Source organism: Amblyomma americanum, chromosome 1 (assembly GCF_052857255.1).
Source record: "Amblyomma americanum isolate KBUSLIRL-KWMA chromosome 1, ASM5285725v1, whole genome shotgun sequence".
In the NCBI taxonomy this organism is placed as follows: Eukaryota; Metazoa; Arthropoda; class Arachnida; order Ixodida; family Ixodidae; genus Amblyomma; species Amblyomma americanum.
Genome location: NC_135497.1, coordinates 223,370,704 through 223,398,145, shown reverse-complemented (window position 1 = coordinate 223,398,145; position 27,442 = coordinate 223,370,704). Strand labels below are relative to the sequence as shown.

General features: G+C 51.2%; 1 protein-coding gene across 1 annotated transcript in view; it reads left to right on the top strand.

Moving 5' to 3' along the window:
* The window catches only part of ftz-f1 (ftz transcription factor 1), a 303,218-nt gene that overhangs the window by 149,870 nt on the left and 125,906 nt on the right, over window positions 1-27,442 (top strand). The gene's annotated exons all lie outside the window — the stretch shown is intronic.

Genomic DNA, 27,442 nt, shown 5'->3' with positions numbered 1-27,442 from the left:
TCAGCCGCTTTCAGTCTTTGGATTTTGCGTACTTCCAGTGATCCATGTATTCGGACCCCCCCTGCCCGCGCCTCGCAGCTGGCGTCGCTTTCTTACGCGCGTAAGCTCTCGCCGAATCTTTTCTCTTCTCGCGGAGGGCGGAAGCGTAGCAGCCCCCTGAGGTGCCAGACTGAGACCGTCTCGAGACCAACGTTCGCCACCCTCCCTCGCGCCCGCCGTCCCCTTCTTGGGCTCCAGCACGCGTCGCTTTCGCTCTGTGCACCCACAACGGGAGCCTTCCGGCTGCTGCGGGGCCTTTCTTCTCTTCCGCTTCGGACGGTGCGGCCGAAAGTGAGAGCGGCCGCTTTCTCCTCCCCTTCCGACTGCGCCTTCTTCCGCGTGCATTTCTCTGGGAAGGGGCGCTGGGGTGGGAGAAGGAGCGGGTTTTTTTTCTTTCAGTTTCGTATTCGCTTGCCGTTCCAGCCGTCCCGTGTGCGTGTGTGTGTGTGCGGGCCTCCGCTGACCTTGTCCCACTTTCGGCAGCCTGCAGCCGCCGTCGCGGCTGCTCGCATGTGGGTCTCCCCCCTCCCCAGTTTTGCCCCCGCTCGGGGGACTGTGTGTTGTGCGCCGCAGCCGTTTTCGAAGCACCAAACTTTCTCTGCGCAGCTCCTCCCGCAAACACCTCGGCGGTAAATAAGTGTGCCGGGCGAGGTGTGTTCATCTGGCACCGCTTGAGGTTCGCCTGGTTGCCGCGCGGTTCGCTCCCATTTGGGGTTCGATCGCGACCTTCCACACTGTTTTTATTAAGTGGACCGTAGAGCGGCGCCTGGAGTCGCCCCCCGCCCCGCTATTTCCCCCCGTGGCTTTCAGGGAGCGAAAATGGTTCAGGGTCTGTTCGCTCCTGCGAGGTGCGTCGCAGTCGGTTCACTTAAGCGTCCATTGTTCGCCAGATTTGGCGCGGCATGCTTTGCTTTCTAAGCCCTGACTGGCACAGTTGGCTGCTTCTTTTCATCTTTCCTAATTTGAAACAAAGCAGAGAAACAAACGCAGTTCCCTTCGAAATGTAGGGCCCTCACAGACAAGCCTCCCTAATCCGGATCCATAACATCCGTTTCGCATTCACGCTTGCATCGTATGTTTGGGTGGATCTCAAGCGCTGTGCAGAGCTGCACGGTAACGTTTGCACTGGCCTCTGTTTTTGAGGGTTCTGCGTTGGGCCTCATTGTCGGACGGAAAGCGTGGCGCGTTTTATCCGTTGGTGCTGCTTGAAAGTAGAAAAAAAGTTCGCCATTCATATTTCGCTGACCCCGTCGTCAAACGTCCTGAGTTTTGGTTCCAGTTTTTCTGCGTGTGCGCGCGCATGGTTGCGCCTTAACTGTATCCGCATATTTGAGGACGGATGCAAGAGCGGCTGCCATAATGCAGCGAGAAATATTAAATGCCTTTCTTACGCGCAGCGATGCAGACACTCGAGACGGCCTGCTGAGGCAATGATTCTGACTTGCCGCAAGTAGGAAAATATCTGGTCAAAAGGCAGCCAACCGCGCGTTTGTATATTTATGGCGCGACCCACTTCGAGATTTTCTTCGATGGTGGAAAGCTGCCCTGTGGAATGATGAAATGGCAACGCTGATCTGTGTAGCGGACGCGGGAAGACGATCGCAAAGTGCGGGCGAACACGCGTGGTTTCCCTGCACGGCACATCTGCTGTCCGCGGAGCGGTTAACTTTGTTGGGGGCTGCGGACGTGAAAGTGCGCGCCGCAAGAGCTGTCGACGCCGGCGTCCTTGCTTCTCTGGGTTAGTGGCGGCAAGGTTAGCCGGGCCTCGCGGCGCTCCCCTGTCCCACTTAGCCGCTTCCGACCGAGGACGCCTGTAAGGTCGCACCCCCTTCTGCGTTGCTGCCGCCATGTCAGGCGCCGTGCACACGGGTCCACGTATGCACCTGCGCTGCTCAACGGTGCGGGTGACGCGACTGAGGGAGCCGGAACGCATTCGGCGCATGCGCCGTCTTGGCCGCGCTCTTAACGAGCCGCTGGCTCCTGGATGTGTATACGTGGAACGTGAACGGTGCGACTGGTGGCAAAAAATGAGAAAAAGAACCAGGCCAAGTTCTCGCAGCAACGTTTACTTGCAGCGTTGAAACCTAGGCCCGTGTTGCCTATACTGAGCGTGCAAGTGGAAAATTGGATCGGACGTTCCGATCTGCAGGACCGCCGCGGTGAAGCGTCAAATGCGCAAGATGGCTGTGAACTGCCTGCCCATAGCATCCGTTCCACGTGGGCACTTTATTTTTGCCTTATAGGCAGTTTTATTATACTTCCCGACAACTTTCACTGCAGGCGTACCAGCGCCAGGAGTTGCCGCTTGCGCGCCAGGAGTTGCTTGCTCGCACAGGAACGCCGCACTTGCGAGGGAGGCGGCGGCGGCGGAAGTGAATGCGCTGCCCCACGGAGGGCGCCGATTTCTCTTTCTGCGCCGACGAAGGACGACCCGTCCGTTACTTCTGCCGCCGACGCTGCTGCTAGTCTCCGCGCGTTTACATTCCACCAAGGACGGAAATTGACGAGCGCGATTTCATCCAAGGCGAGGAGCCGTTTGGCGCCAATTGCGGGGGAAAATAGGAGTAATAAAAGAGGGGAACCTTGCGGACCGGAGCCCGCGCCCGTCTGTGTGTATTGGCTGCCGAGCGGTTCCTTTGTTCCGGTTCTGCTGAGGCGCGGGCACGCCGCCGCGTCCAGCGCGTCTCCCTCTCCTCACCCTAGCGGCGTGCTTGCACCGGTGTTGGGTTGCCCTCGATATTGTTGCCTACATCGGCTGCCGAAGGATGCGCCATCCTTGAGACAATTTGTGCGCCTTCCTTTCGGCCTTCTCGGCTCGCCCTTTCCCGGTGCCTTTCTTTTTCATTGCGCTCCTGCTTTACATAGCGCTGTCCTTGATTTCTTCCTAGAGGAGAAACAAGAACGTAGTGCGTTTGATTTGAGCTTTCTTTTCTCTCTCTCTTAGTGATTGCGTTGCTGGAACTAGCGGGTGCGCCATTGATAGCATGGCGGTGCAAATTGCTCTTCCTATCGTCCGGAGCAATTGTTTAGGCCGCTTTCGTGCTCTGCGTCGTGAATAAAGCTACCCTTAAGAGCTCCGCACCACTGCTGTCATTCTAGAAACAAAGGAACTTCATTGGAAGGAAAGCTTCATGTTAGTGGCAGCGGTGCTGAGATAGGCGTTCGCGCAGCACGGGCACACTCGGTAGAACACTGCCTAGGTCTCATTCAGAGGCCCGGCCCAGGTCCGAGACTGTATGCCCGAGCCCGGCCCGGGCCCGCGGGTTTAAGAAGGGGCCCGGCTCACGACCGCCTAAGTCTTTCTGTACACAGCCCTGCCCAGCTTGCCGAGCTCAACGTGAGATTCCAACCCAGCCCGACCCTGACCCGTTCCAGACCCGGCCTCGCTACCATAGCAAGTGGCAGGTTGCCCACATACTTTGCATACATACCGACGCTAAAGTTAACTAGAACATTTTACCGACGTATAGTATGTACGTAATAAAGTGTCGGACGTCGGTCGGCGGCAGAAAGATGTCATGTGATGTTCTTTCTTCATAGAATAAATCCTCTGACGCTGAAAAAGAACGAGAAAGAACACCGAGTTGGCACACCTGTTCCTGCAAAGAAAAAAAAAACTATGAAAGAAATGAACCGAGAAGATTCTTCGGAGTGTTCACGAAGTTTCCGCACAACGAATGCTGGAGGATGGTGCCTTCTACACTGCAGTTTAGCGGGAGGGCGCTCTGTGCCCCTTCGTTTCTGTGGTTCGCCAGGAAGGAGGCAGCCCAGCTACGGCAGCTCAGCGGCTGCTAAGGTGCTGTGCAGCTGAGCACTTGGAAGGGCGGCAAATCATGTCGCCACGGCCGCATTTCGATGTGACAAAAAAAAAGTTGACGGTCGATTGGCGTCAAAAGCGAATTAGGTGCGCTAGCAGTTCGGTTTTCACTTCGGTTGCGGTGTTCAGATCCAGTGTTCACGGATGGCAGTTGTTCGTACAGCGATAATAAGTAAATGCCCATACATGCGGAATTCGTAATTCTCTACATTCATATATACAGCCCTGGGAGTCCTCGTACCACTCCTGGCGCAGTGGTGCAGCGGTTAAGCGAAGCGCCGCTGCCCTGTGATGGCAGGTGCTGCCACCAGAGGTGGGCAACCTCATGAGGTCGACCTCAACGTCAAAATGACCTCAACCTCACGTGAGGTGAGGTTGAGGTGAGGTCGGCGACGGCTCGAAATTTTGTGAGTGAGGTCAGTAAATCAGGCCTGAACCTCACGCGTGAGTTTGACGTTGAGTGAGGTCGTCATTCGGTGAGGTCGAAATTTTGAGGTCGAGACTTTTTGCAGCTGCCACGTCTTACTCCGACGAGTGCCGTTTCCGAAGCGGAGTTGCAGGGCACCGCCGCAGTGTTCGTGCAATGACGCTTGGTGTTCGGTTTCCCCTGTCCAGACAACCGGATGCCGGAGTCCGCTCTTAACTTTCGGTGCTGCGCCGCAATGTCTGTTCAGCCCGAGTCTATAGGAAGACGCACCCCTCTGGTCTTCCCGGAAGCAGTGTTACTGTCACAGCACGCCACTCTCCCTCCCCCTTGCCCCGCCGGGGTAGCATCCGGCTGCCTGCCGGTCGGCCCAAACTCCCGGGAGCGTGCAAAGCACGTAACTCACGTTGACCCGCGGTAGCTTTGTTTGATGCCGCAAACAAATAAGTGCAGTCGAACAAGCGCGCAATAAATTCAACGCAGCGCGGATGGCCCCAAGCAAGACTGCTTCGTATTCATGCTCGTGGCCGGCGCTGACGTCACGGCTCTTGCCTTGCAGTCGAATAAAGGGGATCCTGCTGTACATTACAAGCCAACTTACAGAAACTTGAGCTGTCGGCACAGGCGAAAGAATGTGATTCAGGCGGTTCCTAACAAGGACACCTGCTGATTTGATTAAAAAACCACGAAACCAGAAAAACTTGTACAACACCGTCGAAGCTTTTGATTGCTGACTTCCCTCGAATATCCCACTACTTTTGTATATTCCCGTTCCGTAATGCAAGCAAATGCAAACATGATTTCACTTTTATATCCTCCCGAATAACCTCTCTTTCGTCTACGGTTCCTTGTTCCTTCTCGGAAATTCGCTTATTATGCCAAAACACCGCAACACGAGGCGAACGGTCCAGCACAGCGGTGTTACAGAGGCGAAAAAATGCAAAACTATAATGAATGTATGGTGGTGTGGTAGCTGATTCCTTTTCCTCTTTTTTTGAACGAAGTTGAGTGAATAGAACTGATTACGTGCTGGCGCTGTGCTGCTGAGTCGCTGCTTCAAACCTTCTAATATAACGTTTAATGGGGCACAGTGTTGTTCGCTTCTGTATTTAGTGTGCGATTTTTGTTTGCATGTTTCTAATCATTGTTTTTTTTCTTTCCTCGTATGGGATCAGTAGGTTGACAGCCTGCCTTGCAGACGACGAGGCACTACACGTTATCTTTCCTTTAACTATTTTGCAGAGACCCGTCGTTCACCTTAAACGGCTTCGCAGAATGCTCGCGCGGTGCTTGCGGGTAAAAAACGTCGAGGATGCTGGCGTACCATTGATTAGTTCAGTTTTGAAAGAAAACAAGTGATTGACTTAAAGCAGCTTGCCTCAGACTGGTTGACGAAATGGTACCCAGAATTCTGTTGAGGCTTATGAGTACTTAGGCGTTTTTTTTTTTTTTCCCATGGGTGGGAGGGGGGGCTTTGAAGAGGATTTCACTGCAGGAAAATTTGAGCGCATGGTGCTCTTGACAGAGAGCGGCTCCCGCTGCCCACCCTAGGCCAGTTGTTCTGACCCGTGTGATTTTAGTAGTTGGTCCAGTGTTCGAAGACGTAATCTAGCCCTTTCTTGCAAAATGCCGCTGGTTCACCGAGTCATCGGAGAATTCCCAGGATTTCGAAACCATTACCATCGCCACCGAGGGAAGTGGTGGAAACGGGGGAGGGTCTTGACCTCCCAGGAACATCAACTTCATCATCCCTAATTATTAGCTGCAGGTATCCCTATTTTCCCGCACAATAACTTTCTTCTGTTGCTGGGTAATGTACATCATCATCATCATCAGCCCTACTACACCCACTGCAGGGCAAAGGCCTCTCCCATGTCTCTCCAATTAACCCTATCCTTTGCCAGCTGCATCCACCCTTTGCCTGCAAACTTCTTAATCTCATCCGCCCATCTAACCTTCTGCCGCCCCCTGCTACGCTTACTTTCTCTTGGAACCCACTCCGTTACCCTTAAAGACCAGCGGTTATCTTGCCTTCGCATTACATGCCCTGCCCAAGCCCATTTCTTTCTCTTGATTTCGACTAGGATGTCATTAACCCGTGTTTGTTCCCTCACCCACTCTGCCCGCTTCCGATCTCTTAACGTTACACCTATCATTTTTCTTTCCATGGCTCGCTGCGTTGTCCTTAACTTAAGCTGAACTCTTTTCGTTAGCCTCCATGTTTCTGCCCCGTAGGTGAGTACCGGTAAGATTATGCTGTTGTACACTTTCCTCTTGAGGGAAATTGGTAAGCTGCCACTCATGATCTGCGAGAATTTGCCATATGCGCTCCACCCCATTCTTATCCTTCTAGTTATCTCCCTCTCATGATCCGGATCAGCTGTCACTACCTGCCCTAAGTAGACGTATTCCGGCACAATTTCTAGGCTCTCGCTGCCAATTGTCAACTGTTGTTCCCTTGCTAGGCTGTTGAACATTACCTTGGTTTTCTGCATGTTAATTTTTAGACCCATCGATCTGCTCTGCCTGTCTAACTCGTTGATCATGATTTGCAGTTCACCTCCTGAGTGACTCAGCAAGGCAATGTCATCAGCAAATCTCAGATTATTTAGGTATTCTCCATTTATTCTTATTCCCAACTGTTCCCAATTCAGGCCTCGAAATACCTCCTGCAAACATGCGGTGAACAGCATTGGCGAGATCGTGTCTCCTTGCCTGACGCCCTTCCTTATTGGAATTTTATTGCTGACTTTATGAAGGACTATAGTAGCTGTGCAGTTGCTATATATATCTTCCAGTATTTTGACATAAGGCTCTTCTACCCCCTGATTACGCAATGCCTGTATGACTGCTGAGGTTTTACAATACTTAATCAATATTCTGGAAACATTTAATTTGGTAGCGGTATGTCAGACTTCCCCGGGCTCATAAGGATACACTGTTAGCATCACCATCATCGCCATCATCTCGAGAGTCAAAGACATGCGTCGTTGCATGATCTTTGCAGCATGTCATACATGAGAAGTGGTGCGTCTACCTGCTGGACAACCCTAATGTCATTAATGTGGGCCGGATTGTGGGCATTCTTTGTAATGCGTCATGCGCGCATGTGTATTAATGTGGGATCCATATGGATCTTGACATGGGGGTGGAAGGGGTGTGGATGGGGGCCTGGTATGACGAGAAATTACATCGTTGTCACGTGAGTAGGTGTGATGTCATATTACAGCGTCGTCACGTGACTAGGTTTGATGGCACATTACATCGCTGTCACGTGACCTGACATGACGTAACACTCACATGATGTTATCGCTAATTATACTAATCAGTCTTAATCATACTAATTAGGTAATAATTACATTGATTAGTATTAATAATTATGTGACGCCATCACCTTCGTCGTGTGACACGTCGGCTCGTGCCTCTGTTGGTGTACTACAGTCGCAGCTTGTTAAGTGTTTTCGAAGGCAACACACAGAGGACTGAAAAGAGCATTCTCGCTATTCCGGATAGAGCTAGAAAATCCAAATATTCTGATAAGCGTCTGCGTAACCGTCGCATTGGAAAGTACATCGACGACCAGTTTTCTTTATATTCAGTAACTTTTCTCAAGCCTGAAAAGAGTATCGTGAATACCTCCCCCCTCCTCCCAATTTCTGGTAGATGGTGTAGAAGGGTTGTGTTTGTCAATTGCCGGTTCGTGCGTGAATGAGCGAGAGGCTTCAATACGAACAAGTATTCGCGAAGCAGGTTTCTGACGCATATAAAGTACTCACGTGAAGACGTACTGGAGGTAACCGCGTATGGGACACCCCTGCCCGCAGGCCATATACTCTCTGAGGGTTCATCCCAGATTGTAAGCTTCTCCTATTGCGTGCACATCAATAGTGTCTGTACTCACACCTAATTAAATAATACCATGATCATTTTGGCTTTCCTGTTTCACAGGATTCTCGTAATTGTTTTTAACTGAAAAACTTCCTATCGCTTTTTGTTTTGTTTTTTGTTAGTTTTCTGAGGTCGAGGAGCCGACCTCAACCTCACAATTTGAGGTTGAAGTAAGGTTGAGTGAGGACAGCAGTGGCCTCAGGAAAAGTGAGGTGAGGGCGCCTAAGAAGACCTGAACCTCAACTGATGAGGTTGAGGTTGAGTGAGGTCGAAAAATTTATTTTGAGGTTGAGGTGAGGTCCAGATTTTTGAGGTCAAATGCCCACCTCTGGCTGCCACCGATGGGACTTGTGAGACCCAGGTTGCTCCTCCCTATAGGAACCTGTCGCGACCAATGATTAATTGAACTGCCACTTGCCATGGTGGGCAGTTTGCTCACAACCCGGTGGGCATGTGGGCAGCACGCCACAAAGCAGGTTTGAAACAAACAAACAAACAAATAATCAGCACAGCGGCTTAATGCGGGGAATGGCCACTATAAGTGCTATTGCACAAAAAAAAGTGCCGCGCCGCCTTACTTTGCCTTGAAAGCCCACTGTTTTTAGCGCCCAAGGGTTGCGGCAAGCGAAGAGGCACGTCTGCTGAGCTATGCTGTGCCACTGAGTGATGGCTGCCCATTTCCGACCACTCGTCGCGACCGCCTGTGAGGGGTCAATGCCTCCCTGGCGTCATTGCCGGTTCCCTTCTATGCTGCCGCGAAAGGGACAAACAAGACCGAAAGACTGTGGCCAAGGGAGGCAGAGAAGGGTCGCGGGGAATCTGCAAGTGGAGGCGGGTTAGGTTTGGCGCTGACTCTTCGGAAAGGCGACAAAAGCGCCCTCTTTTCCCTGTAGCTCGTAGCTTCTATGGCTCCACGGTTAGCGCCAGCTCGCATAGCGTCGGGGCCGACAGAGATTGACTCGTCAAACAGCCAGTCCACTGAGTTTATAACGGCCGCCCAGCTGGCCCACTTGTAAATGTTGGATATAAACTTTGTACGGGGTCGTAAGAAGAACGCCTCGTCGCTTGTTGCAGCGTGTCGCCGTCCAGCTCGAACCGCCCAGCGCTACGGCATTGGCACATCGCTAACAGTGACCGGGACAACAGCAATCTCGAATTAACTCAAGGCCAGCTTCAGTTAGCTATATCTCTGCTACAGGTTCCCCGAGGGGGAAAAAGAAGAGCAAGAATTGAAACGAACCTGACTACCAAGGAAGCGGCAAAAGTGAGCGAGTGCAAGAGACGGAAAGCAACTGACATTTTTGATGACACGAACACGAGTGTAGTTTGGTGCAATGACCTAATACGACTTGTTTTGTATGAAATGTCGCTCGATTCACCGTCTGCGCAGTTTTGGGGGGACGGACGGCAGGAGCACGAAAAGTGCCTCCGGAGTTTGATCTCCGGTGAGCAAATTGACTTTGTTCGCCCCTCTTTCATTTTCCGCCCTTGCTTTGCAGCTGGAATGCCCCAAGTAAACCTGACTCGACTGTGCAGGTACCAGAAACCCCTAACAAATCTGTCTACGGCTCCAATTCCTGCACGGGACCTTGGCGTCGAGCCCAAGTTTAGCCTGAGCCTGAGAACTCGAAACCTTGTGCGGCCTGGCCCGCCCCGGGCTATTGGGTAGGCCTGAGTCCGTGCATTGCTATTAGCACTCAGTGATGCCGATGCACCGTGTGCACCGCAGTCTCGCAGTCACTGTCCTTGTCGCGCGGTTCTCCTTCTTTCGTCGGAAGCGGTTTCACCATCACCTGGAGACGTATACACGTTTGCGAGCCGCGGTATGAAATGAGAACTCCTTGGTTTCCTTTCGCACGAACCTTGTTACGGAAAGGTAACAGAAGCTTTCTTTTGTGATTACAGCAGGCAAGCAATTTGAGCCGCATGCCTGCCTGGAGCTTTTCTTATTTTTGGTGCAGTGTTGTATTCATTTCGTTTGTCCCTTGTTTTCATTTCCGCAAACGCGAACCTGCGACAAATTACCCCTTTTCCAAAGTACGCTGGTTGCTGCTGTTTTTTTTTTTTTATGCCAGTAGTTGTGTGGCTTCCTGCCCCCATGGCTGTGGCTGCAAGCATGCGTGAGCCTGGATTTTCCTCCGTGGGTTCGCCACCTGCAGAACCGCTGAGGCATTCGCTTCGTATTTCGCTCACGTTTAGAAGTTCAGTACTCCAGGTTCAGTACAGTCTTCAAAGGACGGGAACAGCGCTGGCGCATTGCAGATCGAAAAACTGTCTCAGCTGCCTCAGCCGAACATCTGTCGCTACAGTTTCGCTGAATCAGTGCGGAGGGTGAGGGGGGAGGGGAGGGGGGGGGGGGGTGTTCATGCTCGCTGGCAGGTTTGGCCTCATCAACAAGGGCATTTGGGTAGCGTTCGTGTCGCCACGCGTTTGGCATAACCATTCGGTGAAACAATATACTTGTCCAGCGCATTTCTTGACGAAATGGCGAACGGTCCAGCCGACGTGCTCGACCCTCGCTCCGTCGCGACCCGTGCCGCAAGGCGGTGTGCTGCAGCGACTCATAGTGGCGGCTACTATCGGGAACGCTGCTCATTCCCGCGTTCGACCTTTTTCCCCCACCAGCGTTCGACGAGATCTTAGTGCTGCTAAGCTTCCCTCACCTTCATCGAATGCAGACGAGTTTCGGTCGTGCACGCGGCTTTCACGCCATTTTCAAGCCGTGCCACGGACGGCTGCAGCGCGTTTCTATCTCGCCCGTCGCTTTTAGAAGTGCCCGTGCCGAGCGCTGCAATATCGTGGGCGGAAAGCGCGGCAGGTCGGTCAGTTTGTATGCGAGGGACGTTTATGTTTTGGCGAGCACAAATTGAAGGAACCGGGCTTAAGGCCATCTTTACCCACGCCCTGCCGTTCGCGCAAAGCAAAACGAGCTCCGTTGCCTTGGTCGAAATCCTTCAGTCAGGGCGTGAGTGCTTGTTGAAACGAGGACGTGGGCCGCTCCGTTCGTGTTGTCTCTGACAGATGGGTTTGTTTTGTGCTGAGTTAAGACAAGCGATGATCAGCGTAAGGCTTGGTAAATGCGGTTCTGTCTGGTGCCGGTCGCACCCTATCCTCGAGCGAGTGGCGCTTCGCTGTTTCGTTTTTTTTTTCTTCCTTTTCTGCTTGCCGCTTCCACCGATTGCGGAGGATGAGCTTTGTTTCCTTGCGAACTAAGACGCGCAGAAGTTGGACCGGAAACCGTTCACTTGTCACTTATTTTACGACGAGTAGCTGTCTCCTCTCCGAGCATTTCTTCGGCGAAGGCCGTGGAAAAGTCACAGATATACAAAGCAGCACGAGGGCTTCTCAGGCGACCGTGGCCGCTTTGTCTTGTTTGCCGCTCAAAACGGAGGTCGCGCGTAGCGTGCAGGTCTTTTGCCATATCAGACGCGAGCCGCGGTCAGCAGCCGAGAATTAGCGTGCTCGTGAATATGGCAACAGGCGTCCGCAGCGACATAATCTAACCATACGTGAGGCGGAACGCGAAGGCGCCAGGCCTCGCGGCCAAACCGAGCAGTGTCGTCAGGCGAACGCAGGAAATGTTCGGGAGTATAGCAAGCTTGTGAGGAGGAAGCATCCGCGCATGCTCCCGTGGCCGCGGCTGGGCCGTCGACGGAGCCTCCGTCGTCGGAGCACCATGGGTCGAAAAGCTTCACGGGGTCGAAAGTGTTTTGGCGCCCTACCCTGGCGGCCTAGGGCTTGCTTTGGAATGTAAGAACCCATTGACTTTGATTCTTTGCGCATTTCATCGACCCATCGTCACTGAAAGAATGTACTCGGTGCTCAAGAAGCGCGTTAGAAATTACTGTGCTAACTGGTTACAACGTTCTGAGCAAAGTTGCGCTCCTTTAAATCCTCTCCTTTTTTTTTTGTCCAATTAAACGCCGACAGCTTGATGATCAGCCTTTTTTTTTCCTGCCGTGCAGCTGGTTTATAGATGTGGCGTAAATTTCCTTTCAATCGAAAATTTGTGCTACACGAGCGTTTGTCAAACGATTCTGTAAACAAGATTCGCCCATAACAGGCCTGGCCTCGTGAGACCGTCTAGCTGTTTTGGCTGTTGTGATGGGGTGGCGCTTGATAGTGATAATGTTCCCGTCTTGTCTTATATTGTAAAGTATCGCATGATGTGCCTATGACTGCCTTCAAAGTAGCCAAATAAAACCTGCAGCAGCGTTCGCCCAAAATTATGCGAGTTTCAGTCGTGTCACATGACCATACTGCATTATCATATTCAACTGTTCCAGCTATCGCTGGAACCCTTACCTCTTTCAGTGAACCTCGCATTATTATTTTTTTTTTTTACGTTCGAAACCGCGTCGCGCGGGAATTTCGAAGACTTTTGAGCTGATAGTCTTGAACGACCATTTGAGCGCTGTTACACGGCCGGGCAGCTGTCAAGTGAACAGTCTAATTTAATACAGTCGACGGAAGCAGCGTGCCTCTCGGGCGCGCCGAGTAGTAAAAAGAGAGCAGTATAACCTCCGAAAATTTACTTCACTAAGAAGAAGAGTGAGTGCACGTTAAAGAACCCCAGGTGGTCGAAATTTCCGGAGCTCTTCACTACGGCGTCCCTCATAGCCTGAGTCGCTTTGGGACGTTAAAACCCTATAAACCATAAACCAACTTTGCTAAGAAGTATACCCTTTTGCACAAACAAAAAGTATGCTCAGCTACAAAAACACTGGAGCAAGCAAAATATCGATGTTGCAAAAACATTCTTTACAACTGCAGGCGCAGAGTGCGCGAGTGCTACTAAACTACGACGTTTTTCTTGAAGAAAGCGTGAGGTGGCCTTGAAACGTAAACGTTTTATTTTAAACGCTTTGTATGTTAGACTGTCAGGCTGACTGCTTGCATACGTGCGAAACCTTCGATGGCGACGGTAGCGCCGCTGGTGCCCGGTTTTAGATGGCCCGGCACAGCTGTTGAGGGGTTCTAGGCGCAGTCTAGTCGGGCGTCGGGATGCGCAAGGTCACGCCAACTCGAGTCAAGCCAGCCAAGGGCCAGTCACGGCGCCACCTCGGAGGCGCCACAGCACGATTAGCAAACCGTCTCCTCCTTTCTCCTGCGGATAATCCTACTCCTAAGTTTGCAGGTGATTAAGGTGGCTTGGAGAGTCAGCTAAACCTTTGCTGTCGAGCCGACTCCGCTCGACGTTATCTATAACCTTTGAGCCTTTCAGCGGATCTGGCATATGTTTGCCTTTAAGACGCAGGGAATAGTTTTCTGGGCACATTTCGTGCGCGGTGCCAGACTCCTGCTTTGAGGGTGAGGAGACATTGACTACCGCTCCTCAGTCCGACTTGACCGCCAACTTCTGGAAGCAATTTGGCGGCGACGCTGCGGTGTTGGGCTGGCTGGATCACATGGGTGGGCTCCCCGAACGGCCTCGCTGGTCGACTGCAACACCTTCTGCGAACATGTGCGTTTATTTTTCCCCTTGCTCCCCATTGGTGACTGAGATGACAGCGTCGGGGGCATGAACACGCGTCGAAAATTGTAAATAATGACGTTCGTAATAAGGGGAGGTGTTCAGCCGAAAGTGGTCCCGGATGGGACGGAGGATGCCTAACCCGGGATGACGACAAAGAGCGGCGGCTCGCTAGAATACCGCTTGACGGTAGGAAGACCTCGATTAGTGCGTGCTCTGACCGGCTTCTTGACTTTGCGCGATCGCCCGAGTTGAGCTGTCCGCCGGAGTTAGCTTTTAAAAGCGTTTTGCTGGTTGTACCGGCGCAACCCTGTATAGCGCGAACATTGTGAAGCTGAATGTGCGCACTCTGAAGTACCTCCTCCGATATGCTTGGCAACGCATGTCGTCGGTGAACGGAACCATCCCGCGCATACACCGTTACCGCCACCAAGGGAAGCGTTGCCGCTTTAGTACGGGTAGTTCAGCAAAATTGAAAAATTGAAACCGGTAGCGAGCACAGCGCGAGCAACGTGTGCTGCCGAGCGTAGAGGGAAATAAGAAAACTGTGGGGCTTTTCGCACTGCGTGGGAGCAACAAGGGGCTGACAGCCTCCCTCGTAGGCGCCATTGGCCCACATGGCTGTCATCACAGACAGCGGCGGCGCGTTCGCATTGTCCGGCAGTACTCCGTGGTTAGCAGGTGATCACGTGGTCTCGTCGTGATGATGTCCTTTAGTTCTTTGTTATGACGCACTTACTGCGACGGCGTAGAAGTGTTGCACGTGGTTGGATCCACTGCTAGAACGAGCCCATTTGAGAGGCGGGGAGAGACCGTCTCGGCCTCCGGTCCGGCGTGCCAACGTGGAGGGCATTCGGGCTTCTCCGGCGCGGCCGGTTTCCGCGTAGCCGCGCGAGTCGTGGGCCGGCCGCCCTTGCGCCGCGGCCCCGCCAATGTGTGCCACCAGTGCCAAGGCTGGGGTCGCGCGCCCCCGTGCTCCTTCTGTCTTCGCGTGCTTGCGTCTCTGGCTGCTGCTGCTACTACTACTACTACTACTACTACTACTACTACTACTACTACTACTACTACTACTACTACTACTACTACAACTACTACAACGAGCAATATAGAGATCCCCTCCATTTTTCTCCTGAGCCCACAACAGGGCGGCCTCCGCCGTTATCGCTAATAGCAATAATCGGTCAATGTTTATAGTGCCCAGAAACAGGAGAGCCTTTGTGCTGGCTCACTTTGGGAGGAAAACAAAAGAGAAAGAAAGGAGTGTAAACGAGAAACAGTGTGGAAATTGGACCAGCATTGTCGGGCGCGTCCGTTGGCTCGCTCCGGACGAGTGAAACGAGCGGTGTGTTTGTGTGGGCGTTCGCGCGGCTCAGGCGACAACGGATGGGAGACCCCCCCGAGTGGTGTGAAGGGGGGCAGGCAGCGGCACCTGGCGGACGGCGAAGGCCCGAAGATGAACGGCAGCCACAAGGACGCCGCGGTTATGTGCGTGTACGCGCGGGCGATCCGGCGCGCCCAAGAAACGGCCGCGTGCACTGACCGAGGTGGCGGCAGTTGGCACCGGGTACGCGGTTGACGGCCGGGGCGAGATGCTGGCCCCTGCGAAATACGCCGGAGAAGGGTGTTGCCCGATAAGACCAAGGTCCGCCACCTGGGAGAGGCGGCGCCTCCGTAATGGCCGTCGGATTACGGGAACCAGTCAAGATGCCTTCACAAGGAGCCGACTGAAGGGAACAACGGGGAAGCAAGGACGAGAGAGAGCAAGATGGAAAGGAGGACCGGGAAGAGAGGAACTGGACAGACGGGTGGCGGATGCCGAGACGAGAGGCCGCATCCCGACGGCAGAGTGGTGTCAGGGCAATTGTGAATTGATGTGAATAATTTAGGCACTGTGTAATCGGAGTGTTCGGTGTGGTCTGGCTGAATTGGGAGGAGTGGAAAACAAAATAGAGGAAGGAGGAAGGAACCTGCCTGACTAGCATGAATTCGCTAATGCACTATCAGGGTGAAATATTCTGACAAGCAGTCTAGAATGCCAGGTTTGAATTGTGGTGTTTAACGTCCCGAATAAGCATCGCACGGGATATGAGGGACGCCGTAGTGGAGAGCTCCGGATTAATTTAGATCACCTGGAGTTCTTCTTTAACGTGCGCCGTGATAGCACAACACCCCCCCCCCCCCCCCCTCCCTTCTTTTCTCGCTTCAATCGAAACGCGGTCGCCGCGGCCTGATTGCACCCGAATCCCTCGGCTCAGTAGCCGAGCGCTCTGACCACTGAGTCACCGTAGCGGGGCTACAGAGATACTATATAAATGTCAAAAAAGGACAAGGCTGATCAGAAGAGCGGCGAAAAATTAAACTGTACACAATTGATATATGCCAGAAAAGACAAAAACAGAGGTACAGCACAAGAAAGGAAATATCCGAACGGCTGAAACAGATTGAAGTTTTGTGCGTGCGTATTATACGCGTGGTAGCCTGAAGAAGGGACAGTGTCGGTTGCGTGATGGAGAGGTGTGGAAATGGGATATCTCCTAATGGCGTTAATATCAATAATAATGTTAATAGGGCCGGTTCGACGTTGATGAACATCTTTCAGATTTGTCCAAATTTATTACTTTCGCAGAGCAATTTGTACCACTGCTACGCAGACGCGTTCGCTCGACTTTCTAGCGGGGTTACATACGACGTTTGGAATGACATTCGGACTTCGTAGTGCTGCACGATCATTTCCAAAGGCAGTCGAAAGCTTCGACAATCACTCGCCGTAATGCTGTGCCGGTGCTGCCGTTATGTTTCGTTCGAGTAACTCGAGTCCCCAAGGGATATCATAAACGGCAACTTAAGGTTGTTGTAAGTAGGATTTCGTGTTTATTATTCATTTATTACCCGCAAGTTATGGCTGAAAGTCTTGCTTCGAGGTTCCGCGCTTATCTCTCTTTTTTTTCTTTTTTCTGACACCATTGATGTTTCATCGCACTGTGTGTTTTGTTTGTAGTTGTAAATTACGCTGAAATAGGCGCATTCGGATGAAAGTCTTCAATTTGCTTTGAGAACAGCTGCGATCGTGCTACTGGACTGCTGAACTAGGGCGGTAAAACCGAAACCGACGCAGTGGCCGGAGCCGTCATGATACGCAGTTACATTAGCCGCAGTGAAAAAAAAAAAAAAATGCTGGCTGTTTAACATTGCTTACCACGAAATATTGTGCGAAAGCAGGTTTTTGCACGTGGACACCGACACCACATTGATGGGGTCGACGACGTGCAGTGCACAGCGAGAGAGTGTGTTGCAATTTAACACGACGCATCATCGGCTGCGGTGTTGGCACAGTGCTCTCAAGCAGTAGCCGGCGAAGCTGATCTGTTCGCGTCGCAGTGGGTTCGAATCCCAGTCGCGGCAATATTTATTTTACTTCTCCAGGTTGGCCAATTCAGGTCACCCTCATTCGGAGTCTCGTTTATTTCCCTCACCGCGTGGCTAACTTCAGAGGCCCACCACACACCGGCAGTTTCCAGGTTAGAAGGCTAATAGTGCTTTCGCGCTAATAAAAAAAAAAACTATTGCAAGCCCATATTTACCAATCAGTTTTGTTCTTCGAAATGCCGGCGTCAGGATGTTGCGCACTAAGGTGTGCATGTTCGCGCTTCAGAGACGTTTCAAGGTTTCGAATGTATCCGCTGTGGTCTGTCGCCTGAAGTAACATTTCAATCGCACGCCGTTGCGTTCGCCTGGAAAGCGTTGGAGTGTTGTGTTGGGTTTTATGGCACATAGGCAGCTAAGGCCATCATGCGCCAAGCTGAAGGCATAGGAATGGTTTTCTGTAGAATGTTTAGGAATATGAAAAATCGTTCGATGGTGTAGATGGCCTAAAAATATTGAACTGCCTGGTAAAAAACAGAGAAGAAGAAACCTGGAAATAGCTAATGGTAAAAGCCACAGAGAAGGTAAGGTAGCCTCAGCGACTATCCTTGGCTGGGCAAGGATCCTGAGGCCCCCAACTAATCAAATAAAAAGCCTCTGCCTTCTTCTCAGGAATGAGAAAGTGGCTGAGGTGTACTATGCAATAAAGCGAATCAGTGGTTCAAAATTTAGTTTGTCAAGGACCCCTGCTTCTTTTAAAAAGCTAAAGACGGAAAATATGTTAACAATGGCATTATCATCTAAGAGCAGTGCTGGATGAAAAGGAATGCATTCATTATAAAATTGAGTAAGATACTTTTTTCTTAGTGTTTCAAGTTTCAACACATGAGAATAAAATGTGATTAGCAGTAAGATCATCTCCGCATTCGCAAACAGGTTTGTCTTGCTTTGTTAGCAGGAAGTTGTGTGTAAGGTGCGTGTGGCCTATCCGGAGACGTACGGCATAAAATCACTTACTTAAAACGTTCCTGGTGAACACATGATTTAAATTAATATTAATTGGTTTTGGGGGGAAAGGAAATGCGGCAGTATCTGTCTCATATATCGTTGGACACCTGAACCGCGCCGTAACACATGATTTAAATTGATAATAATTGGATTTTGGGGGGAAGGAAATGGGGCAGTATCTGTCTCATATATCGTTGGACACCTGAACCGCGCCGTAAGGGAAGGGATAAAGGAGGGAGCTAAAGAAGAAAGGAAGTAATAGGCGCCGTAGTGGAGGGCTCCGGAATAATTTCGACCACCTGGGGATCTTTAACGTGCACTGACATCGCACACGGCAGACGGGCGCCTTAGCGTTTTTCCTCCATAAAAACGCAGCCGCCGCGGTCGGGTTCGAACCCGGGAACTCCGGATCAGTAGTCGAGCGCCCTAACCACTGAGCCACCGCGGCGGGGCTGATTTAAATTCGCCTAAATCCGGTTTTACAAAGTGTAGTTTATTATTCACTTCGCCGTCCCATGCGGACTGCCATTTTTCTCTTAATTTACGCTGTACTATGTTCATGCGATCCCCAAAAGGTATATTTACTTTTTTTTATTTCCTTGCCACGAGCTCTAGCAGCGCAGAAATCCGCCCTCTGGTTGCCTCTTATCCCGACATGACTGGGAGCGTTAGAGGTAGAAACACAGCCGCTCTCCCAGGAAAGTGCGAGTGAGTGTGATACGACGCCGACGAGTCCTTATTTGGCACAGGTGGCCCCGTTGGCCTAAACGGCAAAATGGTGTAGGGATATTAGGAGATGTGGTGGTGGTATACCATGTGGTGGACAGCCGTCGAGGGGTTCCTCAACACTGTAACACCGCTCGAAGGCCGAGGGAGCGGAGCGCAACGCGCACGCAGTCGTATTATTAGAATGAACTCAGGATCTGAACCCAAATCGCTCATTAATATATGCTCTTGGGTTTCGCGGAGGAAGGAAGCTCGCTCCGGATCGCCGATTTGAATATACGCCATTAGTGAAGTTGCAAGTAGCGGTGGTGGTCGTGGTGGCGCAGTTCGTGCTCCAGGCTGCAGAACAACAGCACAAAGAAAGTTTGGTTTTAGGGGGGGTTTAACGTCCCAAAGCGACTCAGGCTATGAGGGACGCCGTAGTGAAGGGCTCCGGAAATTTCGACCACCTGGGGTTGTTCAACGTGCACTGACATCGCGCAGTACACGGGCCTGTAGCATGTCGCCTCCATCGAAATTCGACCGCCGCGGCCGGGATCGAACCCGCGTCTTTCGGGCCGGCAGCCGAGCGCCATAACCACTCGGCCACCGCGGCGGCTCGGCACAAAGAAGGTGAAGGTAGAGAAGAATGCTCTCGGATTTCCTCTGCATCAATCCCATTGATCGCCCCCCAGTTTTTTTTCTTTTCTTTTTCGTACACATCGCCTCACTGTCGATGAGGTGCTCGCCCTTTTCTGAGTGTAGGGCCAGAGGAACATCACCCTACTCCTCATTGTCGTCAATATCGTCGTTTTCGAAGGCGACAGTAGCGAGAAAGAAAGGGAGAACTCTCCCAATAGTTTTTTTTTTTTGACAATCCATCGACAGTGTTTGGACAGTCTGTGGTGCGTCTATATTTTTTTCTAGGACTGCCGAAAAAAAGCCTCGTAGGGCTCGTGGGTGTCTGCATGGAGCCACTGTTGGAAGCACCCTATACGGGTTGATCTCGGAGCTATGTGCGGGAGTGGGCCCAAGCGACAGCTGAGCGGCCACCGCTGAGGTTGCAGCCCATTCGCGCTTCCCGCCTCGTGCATCGCGCGTTGTCGCTGTCGGAATGAGGACGCGTCCAGTTAAGCTGCTGCACACGTCTTCGAGGAAGCGCGCGAGCCGCGCAGACAAAGATGGCGGTCCGAGTCAGGCTGCGGAGCTGGTCGTGTTTGCTCGACTTCGGTAATCGTAAATGTTATCGCCTCGCAGACGTAGCCTTGGAAAATTGCGCCGTTTTTTTTCTCCCTTTTTTTTCCCTGATTTCACTGATTGTTCGATAAATCGGTATGGATGGAGGACAAGCGAGATGGAAAACGCGAGCAAAGAAAGATTTGGGGAATATATATGCAGCAGATTAAAACATCACATGCCTGTGATTGGGCTGATATTTTTTTTTTTTTGACTTCGGTAATCGTAAATGTTATCGCCTCGCAGACGTAGCCTTGGAAAATTGCGCCGTTTTTTTCTCCTTTTTTCCCTGATTTCACTGATTTTTCGATAAATCGGTATGGATGGAGGACAAGCGAGATGGAAAACGCGAGCAAAGAAAGATTTGGGGAATATATATGCAGCAGATTAAAACATCACATGCCTGTGATTGGGCTGATATTTTTTTTTTGACTTCGGTAATCGTAAATGTTATCGCCTCGCAGACGTAGCCTTGGAAAATTGCGCCGTTTTTTTCTCCCTTTTTTTTCCCTGATTTCACTGATTTTTCGATAAATCGGTATGGATGGAGGACAAGCGAGATGGAAAACGCGAGCAAAGAAAGATTTGGGGAATATATATGCAGCAGATTAAAACATCACATGCCTGTGATTGGGCTGATATTTTTTTTTTTTGAGGCTGCAGTCGTTTTTTTTTTTTTCAGATTATGTAGATTTTAACTGACCTGTGAGTGGCGTGTGCGACCAAAGAAAGATTTGGGTGACACATACGCGGCAGATTAAAACATCACGTGAATGTGACTAGGTTGATTTTATTTTTTCTAAGAGCGTTAGCTCTTACTACTGACGTTTTTCAAGGACGCGTCTCTCTGTAATGAAGGTAAAATTGACCAAAACTGTAACCACGTGAACAGTGCGCGCGTATCGCCTTAATTGATCCCTATACTTTCAATTCGTTATATGTGGCAGTATAGCTGCCATCGAAGTGGAACCCCTCCGGGGACCACAGTTTGCATAAAATTTGGGGGCCACCCGTTTGACGCAGAATGTTCGAAGTGGTGTCAAAGGACTTGGCATGTTCCGGAGGATAAAATTACTAATTGAGACGAAGCCCAAAATACGTGTGGGATTCGCAGCGACGACCTTTCCGCGCCCAAACCGTGTATTCCGAGGACCTTCAGACGGCCGTTACGGCCGATCGAACCGTGTGTAGCAGGGAATTCCGGATGGTGTCAAACGATTCGTCGTGTTGTGATTTACATGGTTATAAAATTTATTTACTGATATAACTAGAAAATATACCGCATATAGCGAATGTGGCTGTAAATCGCAATAGTGGTGCAAAATCCATGATGTAGATAGCGCTGCTTGTGCCTTAGAAGGGATGTTTCCGGAAAGGAAACGTCCACGGGTGTTTGGGTTTGGTCTTCTCCATGTTTGCTGGGCACACCGATGTAAACACATGAAGCTCCCGTCGCTAACGTTCTCAAGCCGAACACTGAGGCAGTGTTAGCGGGGAATTTTTTTGAGGCTGCAGCAGGTTGTTTTTTTTTTTTTTTGTAAAGTTTCTACAGTTTTGAACTGACTCGTGAGTAGCGTCATAGATTCAACCATGTCCTGTTATATGGCTAATATTTGCGAGCTTACTAGGATTGGCGACCGGTGATTGCCAGCCTTCTGTTCAAAAGTACATCCGGGCGAAGTGTTTGGTGCCGTGGACTATGGGGAAAAGAGACATTTATGCACGATTTATATTTCTGAAATGTGCAGGTGAGACGGCAGCATGTAGCAGTGGGCCGTTAAGTATGCTGCGGCAGCCGTGCACTATCGGTGCTAGACTCGCGCCCTTGTATTCGCTTGCCATCACCTGGTGCAATCGAAGACAGTGCGGGTGGTGGAATGCCGCAGTAATCTCGCCGCGCTGCATTTCTTTAGGCATGGGGGTTGCAGGTCTGAGTCCGAACCTGCAAGAGGCCTATAATGTGTTACATACGGCGGTGGGCCCGGCGCATTCGGAAGTCGTTCGTTTGCCCAAGTAACGTGTTTCTTGTTTGCGTATATGTGTGCGCGGCGAAGTAAGTGCCCGGCCCGGCACCTCCTGCATGTCGGACCGCCTGTCTGAGCGGGCTTTGAATATTCTCTGACGACAATTGCTTGTTGCCACAGCGCGTTTTCCAAACGAGTTGCGCACTCCCCGTATATTTCCTTTTGAGTTATTCCGCTATGCCTGCTCTTTCCTGTGGAACGCTGCGCCAGAGCCGAGGTTCGTGCCGCATACATCTCTCCTCTATAGTCAGCCCTCCTCAGTCGTGCAAGATACCGTTTCTCTTGGTGGCCGGCGGTTGGGCAGGACGGATGCGTGTTGGAAATTGCGCGCATTATTTTCGCGGCGCATGTTCCCGGCCTCAAAACAGTAAGGTGTGACCATGGGACCCTATTTCCGACGTTTCTAAATGGGAGTCGTTGCGAACGTTCGCTCCGCGCATGAAGGAGATGCAAAGTGCACACGAAGTCATTTTCGCGTCTTCTTGCCTTTCCGCGGGTATTTGTTCGCTTTTTGGCAAGTGGCTTGGAGTTTTTACGGAAAAAAAAAGTTGCAACTTTGCGTTTATTGTTCGTTTGTTTGATTTTTGGCCCCTCGAAACGGAGACCTGCAGCGGAAGCCGCGGTCTTGCGGTGCCGCGTTGTGTGCGACGTGCAGCGCAGTGGCGGCCGAGAGATAAGCCGATTTTCCGGGTGCAGTGCGAAAATGCCCCGTTCCGGGCGTATCGCGCTCGTGGCAAACAAAGCGCATCACCGGCGGCCGATAGTGGCGTCCGAGGTTAGCGGCTCCCCGTAGCCCCTTCGCTGCTGCCGCCCGCGCGTGTTTTTTTTTTGTTTTTTTTTTTGCGCCAGCGGTGGCGAAAACCGCGGCGACGCAGGACGCCTGTTTGTTTGCGCTGGCCACCGTTCTTCGCGGACGGCGGCCGGCGTTCGTGCGCGAGGGAGCCGCACGTGCGTCTGACGCGCGGTGGCTCTTTGGTTCGGCGTCCGGACCGTAGGCATTCTAACCGGTCTCTAATGTCGGCTTGTCTTGCCACGGGTGACGCGCGAAGAGGAGTCTGCTGTACCCTTTGCGCCGCCATCACGGTATACAACTGAGAATGCTCGCACGAAATTAGTTACTGACTGTCCGGACGGCCCGGAGATATCGGCAGAGCTCACGTACGCAGCTATCCTCAACCTCATCAAAGGCAGAAGACGCAATTATCCCCAGCCTCATCCTCTGCTAACACAATATGAAGCGACATGTTGGAGAAGACTCCAAACAGGAGCCTTCCACAGCCTTCACATTCTACATAACATGTATCCGGAGCAGTATAGGGATACATGTCCGTGGTGCGGGGCAACCCCCACGCTGTATCATATCACATGGGAATGCATACACAATGTAGCTTTCCGTGTTAACAAAGAGCCAAATGCGGAGCAGTGGGAGGACCGGCTAACCAGCAGCCAGCTCAAGGTCCAATGAGACCTAGTGAGCCCCGCATGCCGGATGGCCAGGGACAGTGGTGCCTTGGAATAGGGGCGCCAACCACGCTCAGCCTGGAAGACACCGGCAATCTTCGGGCAAGCAGCAAGACTCCTTTATTAGAGCAATAAAGTTTATTCACTCACTCACTCACTCACATACTGACTGTCTCAAGGAGTGTTCAAGTATGTTGAAAGAGAGTGTTTTTGAGCTTTTAAGCACCCTCATCTTAAATGCGGTTCAAAAATGTTTCTTTTAAGTTTGCTCCATGACAATCGCAGCCATTACGGTATCGGGCAGCGTCACGCATTCAGTCCTGAGTAACAACGGATCAAGAGGCGCTACCAACATGGCTGTCACCGCGGTTAGCGGGTTTATGGTACCTGTAAATAATTTCGACGGACCATACAAAGCAAGATGGTGAATGTATGGCAGTGCAGCCATACAAAGCCAGGCAATGAATGCATGGTAGTGCAGCCGTCGCTTTCGCCTCAGTATATTAACTCTGAAGCAGCCAGGAAACATAAGGTATACGATGTCGTTGCGTGGTCTTGGATTTTAAACGCCGCTGTTCGCGCAGAACTCGGCTCCACTGCATAATTTATGGTGCTCGCTCGTGTATTGGCAACGCATGAAATGCGATAATGCGAATGCGCTGCTTCAAGTACCGTGCGGTATCTCGAGCCGGTGTTTGAGGAATTTACCACACATGCAGTCCGAAGAGGCGCTGAGCTCAGCTGCATGCAAATCTTGTCCGTGGTGAAATTTTATTGTTTTCAGCGTTTTGGGCTCTGCGGACGTTTGTTCGGCTGCAAAAGACGCATTGCCGAGAAATTTTGAGTTGAAGAAATTGAAATTTTTTGTTTTTTTTTTCCATGTCGCTCTTTTCAGGCCCGTGATGCTGATGATGGCGTCGAGAGAATTAGGGAGTTTTAGCCTAGCGCAATCCGCGTTCCGCTACCCTTGATTCCCTTACGAGGAAACCCGGCTGTACCTGCGCAATGGCAGGTGCGTTTGCCTCGGGCCATGTGCGCATGCGCACATTGCTCCCCGCGGAGGTGGATTGCGGTAGCCGAACGCGGATCACGCTACGCTGAAGCTCTCGAATGATATAATCCGTGATCATTGCCTGGAAGTCGATGGTTGTATGTTCTAGCCTGAGAAATCCGCGAAAAAAAAAATATCGAAAACTGCCTGTGGGGAGCCGTCACCTGCGTTTAATTTTCTGTCCTCTTTGTCTCTAGAACACGAAAATCAGTCTATGTAAGCTGAGTTAACGGGGCGCGACAGTAATTCCTTCTTTTCTGCCCCCATTCCAACTTACCATATTTTCTTATACTCATTGGTTTTTGTCGCTGTCAGGGTGGGAGGTAACCGAGAAGAAAATGAAAAATATGTGTAAGAGAACTTTTCGTTGAACATGGAAGCAAGCAAGGCATCACGTGATGCGCTAGGAGAGAGAGAGAGCCTCGCGGGGGGGTCCGAGCGTTGATCTTCCCCTAAGAAACAGCGTGGCGATTTTCTGGCGCCGATGTGTCGCTGCCAAATGTGGCGGCCCATTATGGACCCACTGGGAAACGCACTGTGCAAAGCCTGCCCTCCCCACTGTACCTTTATTTGTCGGCCCTTGGCGCGTGGGAACTAAGCGATTGCGGGGAGCGAAGGGAACCGAGAAACTGCAGCTGGAGTCGGGTCACTGGCGTGTTGGCGCCGCTCGGCGGTCAGCTATCTTGGTAGGGGATTAAGGTTGAAGAGCGGGTGTACTTCAATCCTTTCCCTGCCCCCGGACGGAGAGGGCACGCAACGCAGACAGTGCCCAACAGTGCGGCATTGGCGCCTTTGATCGTGGTCTCCAAACTTGTCTCGCTTGGTTCGGGGAACCGCGCACGTGCGTTCGTTTGGCCACTAACTAGCTGTCTGCCATCGGCGTCCACTGATGCCCCCCCCCCGCATCTTCCCGGACCGACTCCCACGCAGTGAAACGTTGTCCCGCCGGCGCCCTTGGGTGGTTTCTTTTTCCTGCCGGGCATTGCACTAGCATCTTCAAGCGTCCTTCGTGGAAAGGGCCCTCAGCACTCATGCTCACTCTGGCCTTGGCGGTGGCATTCGCTGTGCTGGACAAAGCAGGCTTGCCTGGCTTGAGCATTCTGAAAGGAAATGCTACATGAAAGAGAAATTTGTGAAATGCAGCAAAAACAGACCATATTAAATAGCTGCAGGTGTCTCATTCACTCGGACGATGTCGCACTCGCGATCACTGGCTCACCGAGTTACAGTCTGTCGATAGAGTCGTCTCGCTTGCGGCTTCGCCGCGGATCGCTATCCCCTTGGCTTGGCCCCTGTATCCCTTTGTGGCGCGCTGGTGCAACCGGTTCGACGTCGAGATTTTCTGGCGAGTCGTCTTTCGAATTAGAGCAAGTGTGAGGGGAAACCGTTGGTGAATAGCTGAGTGCGATTTGCTAGAGCGTGGCTTGAGGACGCATCCCAAACCCCGGTGCAGGGTTTATACACGGTATCCGCCGCCGTGGCTCAATGATTAGGGCGCTCGGCTACTGAGCCAAGTACCCGCGTTCAAATCTGGCCGCGTTTCGACCGTTACTGCGCCATTTCCTTTCCTCAAAAACCAATTTTTTGTTGTATACACAGCGCAGATCTCCTTTACGGAGGGATGTTAAGATAGGGCCTCTAATGGCTGCCAACTTGAAGCGACGGCGCGCTGCTGTCGTGTCCAGGAGCAGGCTAGTGCCACACTGCGCGCGCCATGGTGGGCTTTGTCCTTTCGTTAGACTATACATGTCTGCGACTGGAAGCCTCTTCCGCGGAATCAGGAGCCACTTTGAAAAACGGCCGTTTGGCACATCTGTGTTGCATTCACTGTTTTGGGTTACTTTCCATTCACACGAGCTCAGACACGTATAATTCTTCAAGACAAAGACTTGGACACGACGAATCAATCGAATGGTGACACTTTTCAGTATCTAAACAAGCCTCACAGGCACACATCGAGCTTTGGAGTCGGCAGATGCCTCTGTACGAGTTGTTTTTTTTTTTTTTGGGGGGGGGGGGATTGGCTGATTAACGGGCGAATTTTTTGGCCGGCTCTCTATGCAGGCTTATCAAGGGCATATAGTATTCTGCTCGTTTCTTTTCTGCGGTTTTCTGGCTGTGCGTCGTTCGATTTATTGAGTTGGTAGGAGAAATTAACCGATCATCATCATCATGAAAGAGCTTAAGGTGAGGTGAGACTTTGAATTTGCAAGGAACCTCAAATATAGGCGCAGCTTGCATGAGAGCTCAAAACTAGTTTTAAAGATTTACTATTTTTATTTTCGTTTTTTTTTTCGCTAATTACCTTTTTACGAAAAACTGTACTGTCCGCAGACTTGCAATTTTGTACGAAAGAAGCAACCAACGCTTTACGCAAATGGAACTAAACTTGTGCGCGTGCAATAAAAACTAGATATTTTTATTTTTTAAAATATTTCTCGATGCAATAAAATTGCCACATATGAATGTCTTTTTTTTTAGTCATAAAATGAAACACCTGCCTGGACTATATATTTAACCTAGTTTCAGTTATGGAGATCCATTAATTAACATCTGTGAAGAATTTTGTTTGCTTATGCCTCATAGTTCCCGAGAAAAATGTGCACAAACCTTCAAAAATGTTGTTTTGAGTAAAACGCCAATAAAGTCTCTGAAGACCGTTCTATTCATCAAAACTTCCCTTCACAGAAGAGCTACAGGAGCAGGAGCCCTAGTGGCTGAAAAATGCAATACGAACAGGGGGCCAAATTCCAACCAAAATCAGAGCCTGAGTGTCTGACCAAAAGCTTGAGAGCATTGAATAGTTTCGCAAGTATCTGAAACGAAGAGACCACGTCGAGTTGCACCCACTTTTCCGGTCGACGTGACGAAGAAAAGGGACGAAGAAATTATTTTTGAAATCGCGATTACCCAAGTGTAATATATCTTCTGGGAGATAAAGAAATTCTCTTTC